Genomic DNA, 15,801 nt, shown 5'->3' on the forward strand with positions numbered 1-15,801 from the left:
ATTAACTAGTTGACTGTTTTCCTTTTTGGTCAATATTAAATGCAGATGGAGGAGAAAGCCCTGGATATTACCCTAGACTGTCAGCTTCCCATTGAGACAGGGCTTTCTTTGCTCCATGAGAGCTAGAAAGATGAATGGCACCACTTACTCCTATCTACAAGAAATGACCGAAAAATCTCACTGATTGGCAATAGGCCAAATTTGTCCATCCCACATCTCTACACTTCTCTAAAGACCAAGAAGCTCCCATGCTGGCCTCGATTCTACCCTCCACTTTATCAGTCACTACCGATCCTGGGAAATCCGCGTTGCAGGGCCTCTGCTTCCTCATTCATAAAATGATATGGATGGAAAAAGACATTTTCTAACAGTCCCTCAGCTCTAGCATTGTATGATTCTACCTTATGCCATGTAATATGGCACTATTCCCCACTGTCTCCACTACCAACCTTCACTGATTTATTGCTGAATAGCAAGCCGGTGTAGTGAACTCTGGGCTTACCCCCCGCCTGTCTTGCATTAGTTAAACCAAATTATCTCCCACCTTCATCACTATGCTGCAATTCAGATTCACATACCCCACCCCCAAAAAATCTATCCGTCTATTTGCGTAATCCATCCATCTATCTACCTACTTTTAACATATCCATATTAACATACAATCTCTGAAGAAAAATTAAGGTTTCTAAGGCTGTTTCCCATGACTACCCTTGAAATCGCTGCAACAGTTTTGGCACCAAAGACACAAATTTAGCCTACTTACAAGCCCCTGGTTGCTTAAAATCTGGGCATTTCCTCTTCACCTTCTCTTTTATTCACCACTATCTCTTCTCAGTGTCTTTAAACTCAGAATTGTTCATCTCCACATTTTCCATCTTATTCTATACCTAGACCAGAGGCAGATAAACAACAGAATAAGAACAAACTCAAGTAGAGTTTGTTTTTGGCTTGTTTTTATATAAACAAAGGCAAAAAAAAATCCTCTAAGTAAGCATCAGTTTTTACCCATTTATCTTTCTATCATGTCACATTTCTAGAAGAAAATCTATTGGTTTAATAAGTAGAAAGGTTGGGAAGCCTGTTTTAGGCAGTGGAATAAATACCGAGATGAATAAGAAAGCTAAAATAGTTTAATAACAGCAACAACAACAAATATTTGGGGTTATTTGCTCTCCATTAGGATGAATCATAGCATTCTTGCCACTGACTGAGCATCCCTAGCAAAATCTGCTCCCACGGAGCGATGGCTAGTGCAGAATGTCCTTCCCTGGGTGGTTTTCAGAGAATGATTTGTTAGGAAGGTGAGAAACGAGGAGTCAGAATAAGTTAGCAAGGGTCTTTTCCTTTGAGATTCGGGCCTATCATGTAGAGATGAGGGATGGATTATTTTTTCAATCTGCTGATGTCAGGCATTGTGTTAGGTACTTTTACGTGCATTATTTCACGGGCTCTTCACAAATCAATAGGGCGCTTCTTGTTATTCCCCTATGTCGTAAGTAAAAACCGAGCTTACAAAAGGCCACACCCAGCCACGTGACTGTGGAGATGAAATGACTGCACCTTAAAATAATGGAGCTGCGGCAGCCACAAGGATAGTTCATAACTTTAAACCAGAGGTAAAAAGGTGCTTATGTGTCTGCCCAACAAGGGATCCGTTTTTAGCTAAGATACTAATCTGTAAGTAACTATTTCCACGGAAGAGGGCCAAAGAGAATGCATCCCTGCCACCCCACAGCACAGCATGATGCGGAACACAGCAAGGAAAACCACAACCAGGAGCAGGACTTTTGCAGAATTTCCTAGAGAAAACGATCTGGTTTACGGTTGATAGAGATTCCCTAACCAACGTGAAATTGAGCAAATACCTAAGCACACATGGGGAGTTTTATGCTGACAAAATGGTCCACTGCCAGGATAGCAACTTCCTCATACGGAAAGACAAAAGACAAGAATGACATGGGACGCTATTTCATTAAGAACTAGAAAACACTGGACCCCCCCCAGGACTGTGGCAATCCTCTCAGCCCCTCTCACTTATGCGTGGGGAGAGTCTGGAAATGAATAACAGAATCACTTAGTACATCGTGTTTTGCTTTGTTACATGTAATTATGCTTAAATTAACCGCGTAGTAAACCTTACTTTACTCCAGCATATGATGTAGGTTTAGTCATTCTCTGACTCAAGGAAATGTTGGCTTCGTGAAACCAATAGTAACCTCCTGGAGGTATTCTGCAGCCTGTGGACTGACAAATGCCCAGAAGCATTGCAGGGTCAAGAGTCTGATGCACAAAGTGGGCAGAAAAAATCAGGAGCACTGCTTAGCAAACACCACTGAAGGTTTCTTTCTCCTTGGGTTTTCTGTTCCATGTTATACATCCACTTATTTATAAAACAAGGAAGAATGAGTGGCCTCATTTAGCCAAGTCCAAAGCCTACACACTTTCTGCTACGTCACACTATTATGACACATAGCCATTAACCCGTGCTAATCGCCTATTTCACTTGAATGAACCAACACAACAATGTGTGGATTTGAGAAGGTGATCTCATACTAAAAACAAATAAAATAAAAGAGGAACCTGTTATAATATGTAAGGTTCCTTAACACAAAGATTCAAAACCATGGGTCAAATAACATGCTGTCCAGCAACAATATAAAATTCTTTCCTAAAAGGAAAATTCCACTGAAAACAAGTACTTTCAATGTCCTAGCAGATGACCCATAACAACAGTATAGAGAATAACTTTTCATAACAAATACTCTTGTAAAACCAATTGTGTTGTTTTTCCCCAGCCTCTGCCCATTCCACCTTCACTTTCTAGAAACCAAGCAACTGAAGTGATGTGGCTGTTTGCACTTTCAGAAGAACAGAAAGCCGAGTAACTTTGACTCACACCCTTTTGTTCTACTAACAACTGGCAGTTACCGGTCAACCATTCTTAGTCCTCATCCTTCACAATGCAAACTCCAGAGTCACCCAGCCAGAAACAAACCCAAATAACTCCCAAACACTCCACTAGAAACCCAAACAAAACACAGGATGAAAAAAATTCCAGGGTGTTTGCTGTTCACAGAAACGTGCGAGCTCACCAGCAAAACTCTGGCCTTCGGGACTGGGCTGTGCACAAGTCTAACAACCCGTGAGGTCGACTCGGATCCAGGCCTTCCTCTCTGGCTTTCACATTATCCAACGGTCGGCTGCAGCTTATGTGTCTAACACTATCTTCCTTGCACTTTTCCCTAAATCCGCTCCTTCCTCCCGCCTGCCCTGTCCCACTCTGTGATGTCCATTCTCTCCTCCCAGGCTCTCTGCTTTCCTCTAAGGTGACCCTCTCCCTGTCCTCTCTAGTTCCCCTAAATCCTTCCCCAGGCCCTATCTGGGTCTGATCTTTACCAGGTCGCTTCATGCAAGCACACTAGCTTCTGACCGCCCTGAAATTCCAGATTTCTCACCACTTAGCCCCACAGAATTAAGAAGTTAAATTTCTCTAGTTGCTTCATGTGTACTAGTCAGATCGATTCAGCTGGATTAAAAGCCCATGTCTTAGAATTCCTTGGCACACCCTCCATCTCAACCAAGGTTCTTTTAACCAGATAGCTGCCAACGTTTTCCACAATTACATGTACACTAATTCTAGAAATCTACTGTTTGGAAATTTCACTATAATTTTAAAATGCAAGTATCTCATAATGTTCCTAAGCATAGAATTTGTGGGGTCTGTTGACTAACACTATTATGTGGATCTTTTCCCTGCACCTCCACATTACCTCGTCCATTTAATTCCTTCCCTCCTTACTCGCACAGCTTTCTGAGCTAACTCCTGTAGAGCACCGATCATACCTTATTATGTCAGGATCAGAATTACCTAGGAGTGAAAATGAAGGCTCCTGTTTGGAAGGCAGGGGTGAAGTATTGCTCATCTTTGTACCCAGCCTTTCTGTCTCACGTTATATATACATACACAAAACATATATACATATGCTTCATTATATGCACGATAGATAGATAGATATACATAATATGTATTTATGTACACATACCATAGAATATGTATGTGTACATATGTATGAAATATGGTATATGTGTTTATATAAAAATCTTACAATATATATGTATGTATAAAATATTGGAGATATATATATATGTGTGTGTGTATATATATATATATATATATATATATATATATATTTGTTTATTTATTTATAGTCATTAAGTGTTTGTCAAATGACCAGCATAGAGTGTTAAAGCTGGGGGGAACATCTCAGAAATGTTCTAGCCTCACCCTGTACTCTATCGATGGGGAAATGAGACTTAGGGAAATTAATTTTTCCAAGATTTAACTTGGTAGAAACAGGGTATAAGGTTTGAGAAGCAACTATCAAACTTTATCATAAATTCCACAGGAAAACAGTATAAAGATTTCCACTGGGGCACAAAGAGATTGCAGCTGGACAAGAAAGCTGAAGGAGAAAATTTCCCAACAGAGCAACCATTTGGGGTTCCAGGCAAATATACCCTGCAAAATGCAGATTGTCTACATATTGGTATAGTTCACTATGGCCCGCCAACTACCAGCATGCAAACCTCCTTCAGCGTTAGTACTAAAAATTCAGATTCTTCAGCTCACCAAAGAGCTACCTACTCTGACTCTCTGTGCTAGGCCCACAAATCTGCATTTCCCCCAGGATCTCCAGTTGAGTCTCTGCACAGCACAATTTGAGAACCATTGGTTGTGTCCTATACCAAGCTGAGAATGGAAAGGCTGGACAGATACTAAGAGACTTGCAATTCTCATCCCCAGGGAGCCAGCAAGAGAAATTGGAAGTTGATCATTAAGTCATTAGGTTTAACCAAGGAATCCAATTTTCTTCATTAATTCTATACTCAAAAAAGCACTTCTCACCTAAGTACCTCAAGACCCTCTGCCAAATAAACACTGTTCTCTTTAAAATAGCTGGCCATGGGGCGCCTGGGTGGCGCAGTCGGTTAAGCGTCCGACACTTGCCAGGTCGCGATCTCGCGGTCCGTGAGTTTGAGCCCCGCGTCGGGCTCTGGGCTGATGGCTCGGAGCCTGGAGCCTGTTTCCGATTCTGTGTCTCCCTCTCTCTCTGCCCCTCCCCTGTTCATGCTCTGTCTCTCTCTGTCCCAAAAAAATAAAATAGCTGGCCCTAGGGGCGCCTGGGTGGCGCAGTCGGTTAAGCGTCCGACTTCAGCCAGGTCACGATCTCGCTGTTGGTGAGTTCGAGCCCCGCGTCGGGCTCTGGGCTGATGGCTCAGAGCCTGGAGCCTGTTTCCGATTCTGTGTCTCCCTCTCTCTCTGCCCCTCCCCCGTTCATGCTCTGTCTCTCTCTGTCCCAAAAATAAATAAACGTTGAAAAAAAAAATTTTTTTTTTAAAAAAATAGCTGGCCCTTTGCTCAAACTGAAGGGGAAAATATCATATGTGGCTTTCTGGAGATGGCCTAGTCCCAATTCTTTACATCTACCTAGAGCTGTGGCCTTCTGTCCTCTCCTCCCCACCATCCTCCTTCTCTTCTGCCTCCTTCTCCTCCCCCTCTTCCTCCCCCTTTCCCCTCCTCTCCTTCCCTTTCTCCTTCTCTTTCTCCTTCCCCTCCTCCCCTTCCTCCCCCTTTTCTTTCTCCCCTCCTTCTTCTTTTCCTTCTAATTTCCACTTCTCTTCTCTAAAACTGTTGTCCCTGGAACCGTATCAGCAGTACCTGGGAACTCGTTTAAAATGTAAATTATTTGGCTGAACCTACAGAATCAGAAACTCTGGGGGTGGAGCCCAGCACTCCTTGGTTTAGCAGGCCTTCCCGGGAATTCTAGCGCAAACTAGAGTTTGAGAGCCACTGCCCTAAGGGAACACTGACAGAAAGGGAGCTGCTACCAGTCCTTCTCCAGCCGCATCCTCCTCCTTGGGGAAACAGGAAGAGATGGATTTCTGTCTAGCGAAGGAGACCCAGGCCCAGCTGCCTCCACCAGTCCATCTGCAGGTATTGACAAAATTGACTCTTATCCTGAGGATCCAAGTTGCTTCTCTATAAATATCAACTGATAATCATACCAACATATTAAAGAACAAGGCAACACAGCAGGGTAGGTAGGGCACGTAAATGAACATAACACAGTCTGGCTTTAAGAGTTGTATCTATATTCTAACATTAACGGAAGGGGAAAAAGGGGAGGAATAGTTTAATTCAGCCAAAATTGTTTATTTTAAATAAATTGGTTGATTTATGTCCTACTACCAGTTTCTAAGCACTTGTTTTCAAATTAACCAGTTGTTTGAATGAAATGGTGAATTTTCTTTCTTCCTTCAAGACAGGCTCATATGGCAACCACCTGAAATCAATGATTAAAGAAATATTTACCAGTATCTGTCCATCACTAAATTATTGCTATTAATTAAAACTTTAAAGGAAGCTTCGTTTTTTTCTACTAATGGATATAGGGATTCCAATGTTACAAGTTACATTTCTAAACAAAAAAAAAAAAAATGCACAAGGAAGTGAAGTATATGTAGAAAATTCATCTGTAAAGCACACTACCCACCAACGGCTACCTAATTTAGCAGAATATATTACCTCTATGCTTCATAAATCTTAATTAAAGCCGTTAGTTTTTCTATTATGTGATCAAGAAATGCCCCATTAAAGTTAAACAGTTTCTACAAGTAATTATACACATATACACTTTCAAATTGTTTCACATATACTGGAAACATTGTCTACTAAATCAAAAACTTGCAGAATTTCATTAATGCAAGATTTTTTTATCTCCCAAAAGTCAAATGTGTCCCAGAGGAACCAGTATACTCAATGCTGGCTTCTTATAATACAATTTAATGCTCACAAACACAACTAAAGTATTTAAACATTTACAGGGGTTGTCATAAATGCTTTTCTTATTTTTGATCAAATTCAACCTTACACTTAATACAGTTAACTGTAGTTATTTAATTTAAAAACTTGAGATTCCAACCTCAAAAATTTATAACAATATAAATGCAGTTACTTGGCTATAGGATACGTATACCATGGGGACTCCGTTCTTCAATATGAAACACAAATGCCAAAAACAGAGAGGGGATATTTTAAAAAAATAGACATTATTTTAAATAACTGTTGGCACGTTGAAGAAAAAAAGCTTCAGATCCAAATTCAAAAATAGATCTCTTCTATTCATACAGTCATTTCAATCAGACACTAGCTCACCAAGAAGAAGAAGAAGAACATAAAAAATGTTTTGTTTCTATTTTTCTGTTGTTTTGAAAAATAATACAAGATAAATTGACAAACTAGTTAATTGAAAGTGTTATTAGTTAGGTATTCCAGCCATCCTAACTTAATAATCGGATGGAAAATACTACTGACAATTTCTCCATTTTTTTCGGGAGGTGCAAATACTTTAATTCATTACCATGTTACATAGGACTCTGCAATATTATCCTTCTGAAAGCTGAGCAAGTTTAGTCTTTGGAAACAATGCCACTGGCCTCAGGAAAAAAAAAAAAACCTTCAATGCAAACTGTTGTGCCAAGAGCTTACCATCCTAGGGCATACTGATGAGTGCATGTACAGAACACAGAGAGAGGAGGGCAGAGAGGCAGCCACAGCACAGTCATTGATGGATAACCCTTGATCCAGCAGAATGTAATATCTCTCAGGGCTGAGAGTGCATTATTAATTGAAATCCTTGTTTAGTCCCTCCGTGTAGACCACTATATAATTGCATCTCTACCTTGAAAACTATTTTCAGCAGAATTCAGAATGAGTAAAGTATCTCCAAAACGTGTAGCCAGAAAATCTATTTCATTTACATGTGATTATATCGCAGTGTACGTATTAGGGAAACGGTGAATCACTGTGCCGATTACTATGTACAGAGCACAAAATAGATGGAGGTAGATTACCCTAGAGCACATAGACAATTAAAATGCCATTTGACATAAAATTAAAACCCCCAAGATTACAACCAAAAAAAAAAACTGTTAAAGAGAATTAATCAGTGTTTGTGCCTGGCAACAAATGTAAATGACTGTAGTGTATTCTGATATTAAATAGAAACTTTCCAATATAAATTTCTTATAGTTACAAACACCTTAGTTTAATGAAATGCCTCTTCTTTTGTGACTGTATTTTATGAATATAAATTGGACTAGTCAAACGCATTAGCATTTTTTCTTATTCAAGTAGAGCATATCAAATCACACTAGTTTAAAAAGAAAATGTTTCCCAGGAAAATGAAAGTTTTGTGTGGGAGACGGGGGCTGGGGAGGATGTCCCCAAGCTAAGGTAAAGGAAAGATTAAATATCTCACTGAACTTCAGCCTGACATGGAAAAGTAACATCCCTGAAAACCTCGATCTCATCAAAGTGTAAGATTAAGTAAAACAGAAGACAGGGATGTGTTCGGAGATGTTCGACATAGGTTTAGAAAGACACAGCAATAATCCCATCCGCTAATAAACTGGATAAGGAGCCGAGTGGGGAACTTAACAAGCAGTCACACTAAATGACAGAGCAGAGGGCAAAGAGGTGTGGAAACTGAGAAGATAGACTTCCAAGTCTTTTCCTGAAAGTGCTTAGATTTTGAGGAGAGTCCAATATTGCCTGACAAAAGGGTCTTTGTGCAACAACACCAGGGAGGTGAAGGAGAGCTGCTCAGGAAAACCAATGAAGACAGGCCTAGCCTTGTACACAGGACCCGTGGAGAACTTTGAATCACATGGTCTGCAGAAAGGACAATGCCTGTACTACTAAATGTATGACCACCATATTCAGGCAGTATCTGAGTGGGCACAGACCAGATGTCTTTAAAGAATCAGGTTGGATTTTTTCTTTCCAAAAATATAATAAGCAAATACACAGACTGCAATTTCAAACTGCATTACTAGTCTTAGATTGATCCCCAGACATTTGGCCACTCTGAGTGACTTAACTGCCCCGCTCAAACCATGATCCCACCGGCTGGCAGGGGCTCTGATTCTCAGTTCTTGATGAAGTTGGCAAAACAGCCCAGGAGGCTCTGTCTACACATAGGCCCTTAACACCCTGAAGTTCCAATCCCAGAATGAAGAAATAAGAGCCTGTCGTTATTAAAAGAAACCTGGAGACATACCGAGAGAGGCTAGCAATTTTAAGTAGAGAAATACCCACTAACCATGGGTGGTGGTCTAGGGTTTCTCCAAAGCCAGGATATCTACAGAAACTTAGGCTGGAAATGTAGCAAACTCATCAGATCATGGGTGTTTCCAGCTCTAGCCAGAGTTGCCCAAGTTCTTGCCCTTGCAGGAAACCATAAATAAGAGAAAAACACCCAGTATTAACTTTTCCGGAACTTCAAACTATGGTTGCCTGGTTGGTTTCGCTAGGATAAAAACATTAAAATGCTTGGTTAGGGGACAAAGAGCTTATTTTTCTCCTTCACCAGTTCTAATTGCCCTGCTACCAATATGAAAATAATTGAAGTGTTTAAAACTATCCAACGAGCAAATAACATCCTGAATAAACTTTAAAACTGGATGCTAATTTTAAATTAGCATTAGATGCACTTTTATCTGAAATGGCATCTTTTCGGCTACAATTCCCACCATGTGAAATAAACAGCAAGTCCTAAAACCATCCAAAAAGTTGTCAGAAATACTCATCTGCCAGTAAACCAAATGAAAAAGGTTCGATCTCATACAAGAATCAAAAGAAAATTTGTGTGGAGGGGGTGGGGAATAACTGGAATGATGATCTTCCAATAGCATAGCCAAACCAGCCTCAGGTCAGAGACTGAAGTATGGCTTTGAATTCTACCTCCACCTTGAACTAGCCACTGGATCCTGAGTTGCAGATTCTTCATGCATGAAAGGGAGGTAATGATATTCTTCATCAGAGTATAGTATGAAAAGCAATTCACACAGTGGCTGGTTTATAATCGTCTTTATAAGTATTAGGTACTGAAATTATTATTATCATGGGTTAGTCAATTAAATTAGCTGGCAAAGAGAAGGGTCTTATGAAAGTAGGAGACAAAAATACATCTTACGAGCCAGATAGGAAAGTAGGTATGAGAATAGGCATTAAAATCATAAAGGCCAAAGGAAAAAGAAGAGAGAAGCTTTGGAAACATCACAGTTTAGCCTATGATTTAGTGAATGTGGTATATGCCTACCCAGTAATCTCAGTGCCGATGCATATGTAGCTTTAGAAACAGGTACGTCAAATTCTTGCATTTGGCGTGATGGACATGGGCACATGAATTCATACCTTACTTCCATCATTCAGGGCACTAATAAGACAGTTAAATCTGGTCCTCACACCTTAAATGTAATTTTACCCAAGTGAAACACAAGTGAGCTACAATCAATAGTGGAGAACACTGTATGGATCCAGGGAAGCCAGAGTTACAGTTTGGCCCATGAAATCTTCTTGTGAAAAATGCACCATAAGAACAGGCTCTTATATGCTTAACTTTCAAACAGGAATAGGTTGACTCCCAGTATAGGCTTCATGAAGATGTATCGTTATGTGAATAATCAATTCTCTCACTGGGAAACGTGGAAAAATGGTTTAGTTGATGAGATGTTGTATGACAAATAAATTAGCAATTAGAAAGAAAGAAAGAGAGAGAGAGAGAGAAAGAGAGAGAGAATGGAGGGAGGGTGAGTGGGAGGGTGGGATGGAGGAAAGAAGGGAGGAAGGAAGAGAGGGAGGGAGTGAGGGAGGAAGAAGAGAAACTATCAAACACACTTAACACCACAACACGGTAAGTATGTTGATTGTAATTTAATCATTCCTTGATCATTCAAACAGAAATTTAAGAATTTGCAAGCCTCTACATCATTACGAATTTCTCTGTCTTATAGATATAGAAACTTTCCAACTAAAAGACATCATAATGAACAACAATGTCATTTAGGAGTTTATTTTATATATAATATTCTGTATAACTGTATACAGATTTACAATAAAATGAAATAAAAATTTAGATTTAACACAAACTCACAGCAAATTATAAATGCTGATCAAGGGATTAAAATCCAAGCAAAGATACCAGAGAAAGTCAAGAATTATTTAACTGTAGTTTTTGAATGAAAAAAGAGGATTTCAATACATAACAGGAAGGCAGGAAGGCAAGAATAATGTCTACAAATAATTCACATGTACATATATCCCTAACATGTACTAAGTAGCACATAGATGCCCCAAAACAAGAAACACCAGTTAGCCAGGGGCCATGATAACTTTCTCCCTACAAGAGGAACCAGGTCTGTAAAAGGCTTGGAAGTTAGGAGACTCAGACCCACTCCAGGAAACTCTGCTGGTGTTTCCATTATAAACCGCATTTCAGGAGTTTACAAGTTGAATGTTTTTAAAACATATTGGGTTCATAATGAGCTCACACATTCTTAAAAATGTTCTTTTTGCTCTCCTTTAAAAAGTATGGCCACTTTTGTGAACAAATCATAAACAAAATTTCAGGTGATTATTTTTGGCTGAGCTCCAAGACACAATGGCTAAATGTTTAAATAGGGTAAAAAGACTAATTATTTTCTTCATTTGGAAAGTAGAGTAGAAAGGCCAGCCTGAGAAACACTCTACAGTACTTCCGTTTTAAAGTTCTTTTGCATATTTTCATTCAGTGGTTCAGGATCCTAGGACTGCAGCTAGGAATATGCAATCAAACTTCAAAAACACCATTTCTACATCTGGAGATTTATGCAATAATCGCTCCAGCATTAGACTTTTCTAAAGTTGTTAGTGGTCAAAATTACATGTACCATGAAAGCCAGGAAGACTCTCAGAATGGAGCAAAAAGCCAGGTGGCAGGGCACCTACACTTAGGTGCCGCCACAAACCCCAAATTCAAACCAACCTCCGAGTTTTACAAGCCCTTTCCCTGCGCCAACCCCAAGCTTAAAATAGTCCAGGGCAAAGCTCTGCAGGGAACTGAGTTGATGAGTAGGTTAGGGCTTAAAACCATTTCTTTCAAAACCAAAAAAAAAAAAAATATCTGGTGTTTCTGCCAAATATAAAACTACTCTCTACAGCAGTCCCTAACACCTTTAGGGTTTATAAAAATGGAAGGCAGCTGAGACGCCAAAGCCAGGGATGCATCATTCCCACAAGGAATGCATTGTTGGGCGTAATTCACCAAGCCTTTCACGCGGCAATTTTGGATGGTGCGGCATGGTTGAGTCCCAGAACCGTGGACCTGCACAGACTAGGAAAAACACCTTGATATGAAGCAGGTTCTCCACTAAACCCTCTCAGGACACCTTCACCTGGGTGTCAACCTCGGAGCAAAAAAATGTTCTCCAAGGGTCTGTGAACTGACAAAGCTTTGCTATTCACAGACTGGCTTTTCATCCACAGGCACCTGTCATGATCAGAAGGTTTGAATAGGAACCCTATCCCAAAAGGAAGACCCAGATCCAGTCATGTGTTCAGCCACATGAACCGTCTGAGTGGCAAATATGCAAAAGACACAAATAATTCTAATTAAAACCATACAAATTCCAACATCTAATTGATAATATTCCACATGTAGGTTAAAGGTCAAAAGTACCCTACAACACTGTTATATTTATTGACAAGGACAAACTTTTCCATCTGTTTCTGGTCTTATCCATGATCGGTCACTGGCCTCAAAAGAAAAATGCACTGCTAATAACAAATGAAATGAAATTTACACGTTCCACTAAATACAATCTCACCTTCAAGAAGTTTGTACAATTGCCTTTTTTCTCAGGGTAAATTTCCTTGAGGGAAAGGAGAATGATATGGAATAGGCAGGCTGAAAGGAGAAAGGTGTTAATGAGGACTTGTGTCTAAGTATGAGAAAGCTTTCCCTGCAACATAGCTTAACTTAACCAAGCTTTGAGTAGTTTAAATACATGGGAAATAAGGGAAAATCTCCCTCCCTCTCTCTCTCTCTCTCTCTCTCTCTGTCACACACACACACACACACACACACACACACACTCACTCGAGTTCCCTTGAGGATCTGCTGAGGAACAATCTGAAAACCACCAATTTAGCTCATGCCTCTCATTTCACAGATGAAAAACCTGAAACGTGGAAAGGTTAAGTGACTGGCCCAAGGTCACACCTTGTTAATGATGCACTGGAAGAACAACTCTGGCTAGAACTGCTTTGCATGCATGCCCCTTGAGCTCTGTGGAGGCAGCCAGGCAGAAAACTGGCCTGGAGGCCTGGGCTTCTGCAGAGGAGAGCAGTGAGGTGGCAGGACACACAACTGAAGGCACAGGGAGCCAAGGAGATGTCAGGGTGCCGGGCTGGCCCCTCCAAACCCTGGGAAGGGGCCAAGGAGTAGCCTGAGCTGCGTGGGACTTGTTTCCCCCATGCCACCAGAAGCGAGTTCATTTACCATGTCTGATGAAGAGCCTCTACGACACTTTAAGAGATGCAGGAGGGACTCACAGAGGATCCTTCCATGAGCTGCCCTCTAGAGGAAGTTTAAATAGTAACAGAGAAACCACTAGGCCCCTAAAAAGGGGCACGTGATGATAGAAGATGAAGCTGTGGGGCACTGAGGATACACAAACGGTACTCTTTGGGGATCTCCCTCCCCCCTGGTCCCCACACGTCCTCATATCTATCCCAGCATGAGCCATCATTCAGGTAGCGTGAAGTTAGTATCTCCTTCGGCTTGATAGGATCTGAAGGGTAACAGAGATGCTGGTCTTTAATTACAGATACCACTGTGAAGCATATATAAATTCGCAGAGGCAACATGATAGGAATGGAAGGTCAGAAACTAAGTAGTAGCCAATTGCAGAAGTGCCTAAGAGAGAACGCGGCTCTCTGATTCCCAGCCACAAAAGTACCATTAAAGCAGAGAAGATGACATATATTGCCTCTCATGGAATTTCTCATCATACCCTTGAGTACTCAACAGAATGAGTTGAGTCCCACCTCTAAAAAACAAACACTTTCAGCTGCTTTATGGCAGCTATCATGTCCCTTAAGCTTTCTTTTAACTAAAAGGAAACCACACAAAGGGGAAAAAAGGCAAAGTTATATATTTTCAAACTCGGACACGTGCTACCCTTTATTCTCTTTCTGTGGGCATAGAGTAATGGACATCAACTCTAGAAGAAGAGGGCAGAGGTAACAAAAGTTTCTCTGTAGCACAGAGATGGGGGGTGGGGTGGGGGCGGGCAGTAACCTCTTTAGCCCTAGATGCTACAATTAAAACTACACAGTCCAGGGGCTCCGGGGTGGCTCAGTCAATTAAGCCTCCAACTTTGGCTCATGTCATACTCTCACAGTTTGTGAGTTCAAGCCCCACATCGGGCTCTGTGCAGATAGCTCAGAGCCTGGAGCCTGTTTCGGATTCTGTGTCTCCCTTTCTCTCTGCTTTCCACCACTCACGTTCTGTCTATCTCTCTCAAAAATAAATAAACATTTTAAAAAATTATATTTAAAAAAACTACACAATGTTGGAGGCTGCCAGTTTTTTTGTAGATGATAAGAATGAGAAAGACAGAGTCCCCACAGAAACAGGGGTGGGTGGTGAGGAAGAATGGAAAAAATGCTGTGCGTTCAGATGAAGGCAGAGCACCAGTAAGAACTAACTGGTAACCCTGAGATGCCAATGGGTGCTAAATCATCAGTGTACTGGTTGCTTTTCTGGAACTCCATGCCTCTCCTGAGAAATGATCACTTATCCTAAAGTTTACGCAATTTTTTTAAAGCAGGAGTGTGGAGATTGTGTGGGAAGTAACTATGCTAAATTAGACATTATAAGTGACATAGCGCACTTGATACTGCAGGAAGAAGTGAAGTTCATTTATTTCTCCAAATCTTGAGTGAAATATAGAATGAGAGAGATGATTCTGCAGAGAAAGCAGAGCAACCTGAAAAGGTGAACATTTTCCAAACAGGTGACAGTTGACTGGTAGGACCAGTTTAGAGGGAACAAAAAGAATGATTATTTAACCTGGCCACTAAGCAGATGTCTTCTGGTTAATATTTGATGTATTACATGTAGTATTCACTACCTTGATTAGAAATGAAACAAACTAGATAGATAGATAGATAGATAGATAGGTAGATATAGTTTTAAACAATAAACATAGTGATGTATTACTACGTACCAGTCCTCTAATGTTTGGTGCTTTTCATACATTAAGTGTATTAGTTAGCATATGGGCTAAGCTGCTATAACAAAGGGACATCAAAATACAGTGGCTTAAATGAGAGAGAAGTATGTTTCTTTCTCATGTAAAAGTTCAAAGCGAGGCAGGCAACCCCAGGCAGGTAAGCAGCTCTTTTCTGCAAGGCGACCCAGGGTTCCCGATTCCTACCACCTTATTGCTTGGCCATTTCTTAGCGACATTCAGAGCTACTCACTACCATCAATCTATTTTCCCACTCATAGGAAGGCAGGGGGAGAGGAAAAGGTGAGCAGTAACTTCTTTTTTCTAAATTTAAGATAATTTAAACATAGTTCTGTTCATATACCATGGGACAGAACCTCACTGGGCATGGCCATGTCTAACTCCAGGGGTGGCTGGAAATATAACCTATAGCTGGATGGCCATATACTTAGCCAAAGTTTCAGGTGGTTGTATTGTTAAAAAGAGACAAGAGAATAACTGATTTGAGGATGCAGTTTGCAGTCTCTGTCATTGTACCTCATTTAGCCCTTTCAACGATCCTCTCTTATAATACTTTTTTTATGAACAATGCCTCTGAGGCTGTCAGCAATTTGCCCAAGCACCATGGGGAAATTGCAGAGATGGAATTCAAACTCAAGCCCATCTGCCTCAAAAGTCATCTTC

At 40.7% G+C, this 15,801-nt stretch overlaps 1 protein-coding gene across 9 annotated transcripts in view; it reads right to left on the reverse strand.

Annotated features, from left to right (window-relative positions):
* The window catches only part of MECOM (MDS1 and EVI1 complex locus), a 562,536-nt gene that overhangs the window by 484,595 nt on the left and 62,140 nt on the right, over positions 1-15,801 (reverse strand). Inside the window, exon 1 of one of the 9 annotated variants that reach the window (XM_047875124.1) lies at positions 764-887. The exons of the other annotated variants lie outside the window; for them this stretch is intronic. The gene's annotated coding sequence lies outside the window, so the exon portion shown is untranslated. Of the gene's footprint in view, positions 1-763; positions 888-15,801 lie in introns of those variants that run through there. 9 annotated transcript variants of the gene reach the window in all.

The sequence above is a fragment of the Prionailurus viverrinus genome, chromosome C2 (genome assembly GCF_022837055.1).
Source record: "Prionailurus viverrinus isolate Anna chromosome C2, UM_Priviv_1.0, whole genome shotgun sequence".
Taxonomy (NCBI): Eukaryota; Metazoa; Chordata; class Mammalia; order Carnivora; family Felidae; genus Prionailurus; species Prionailurus viverrinus.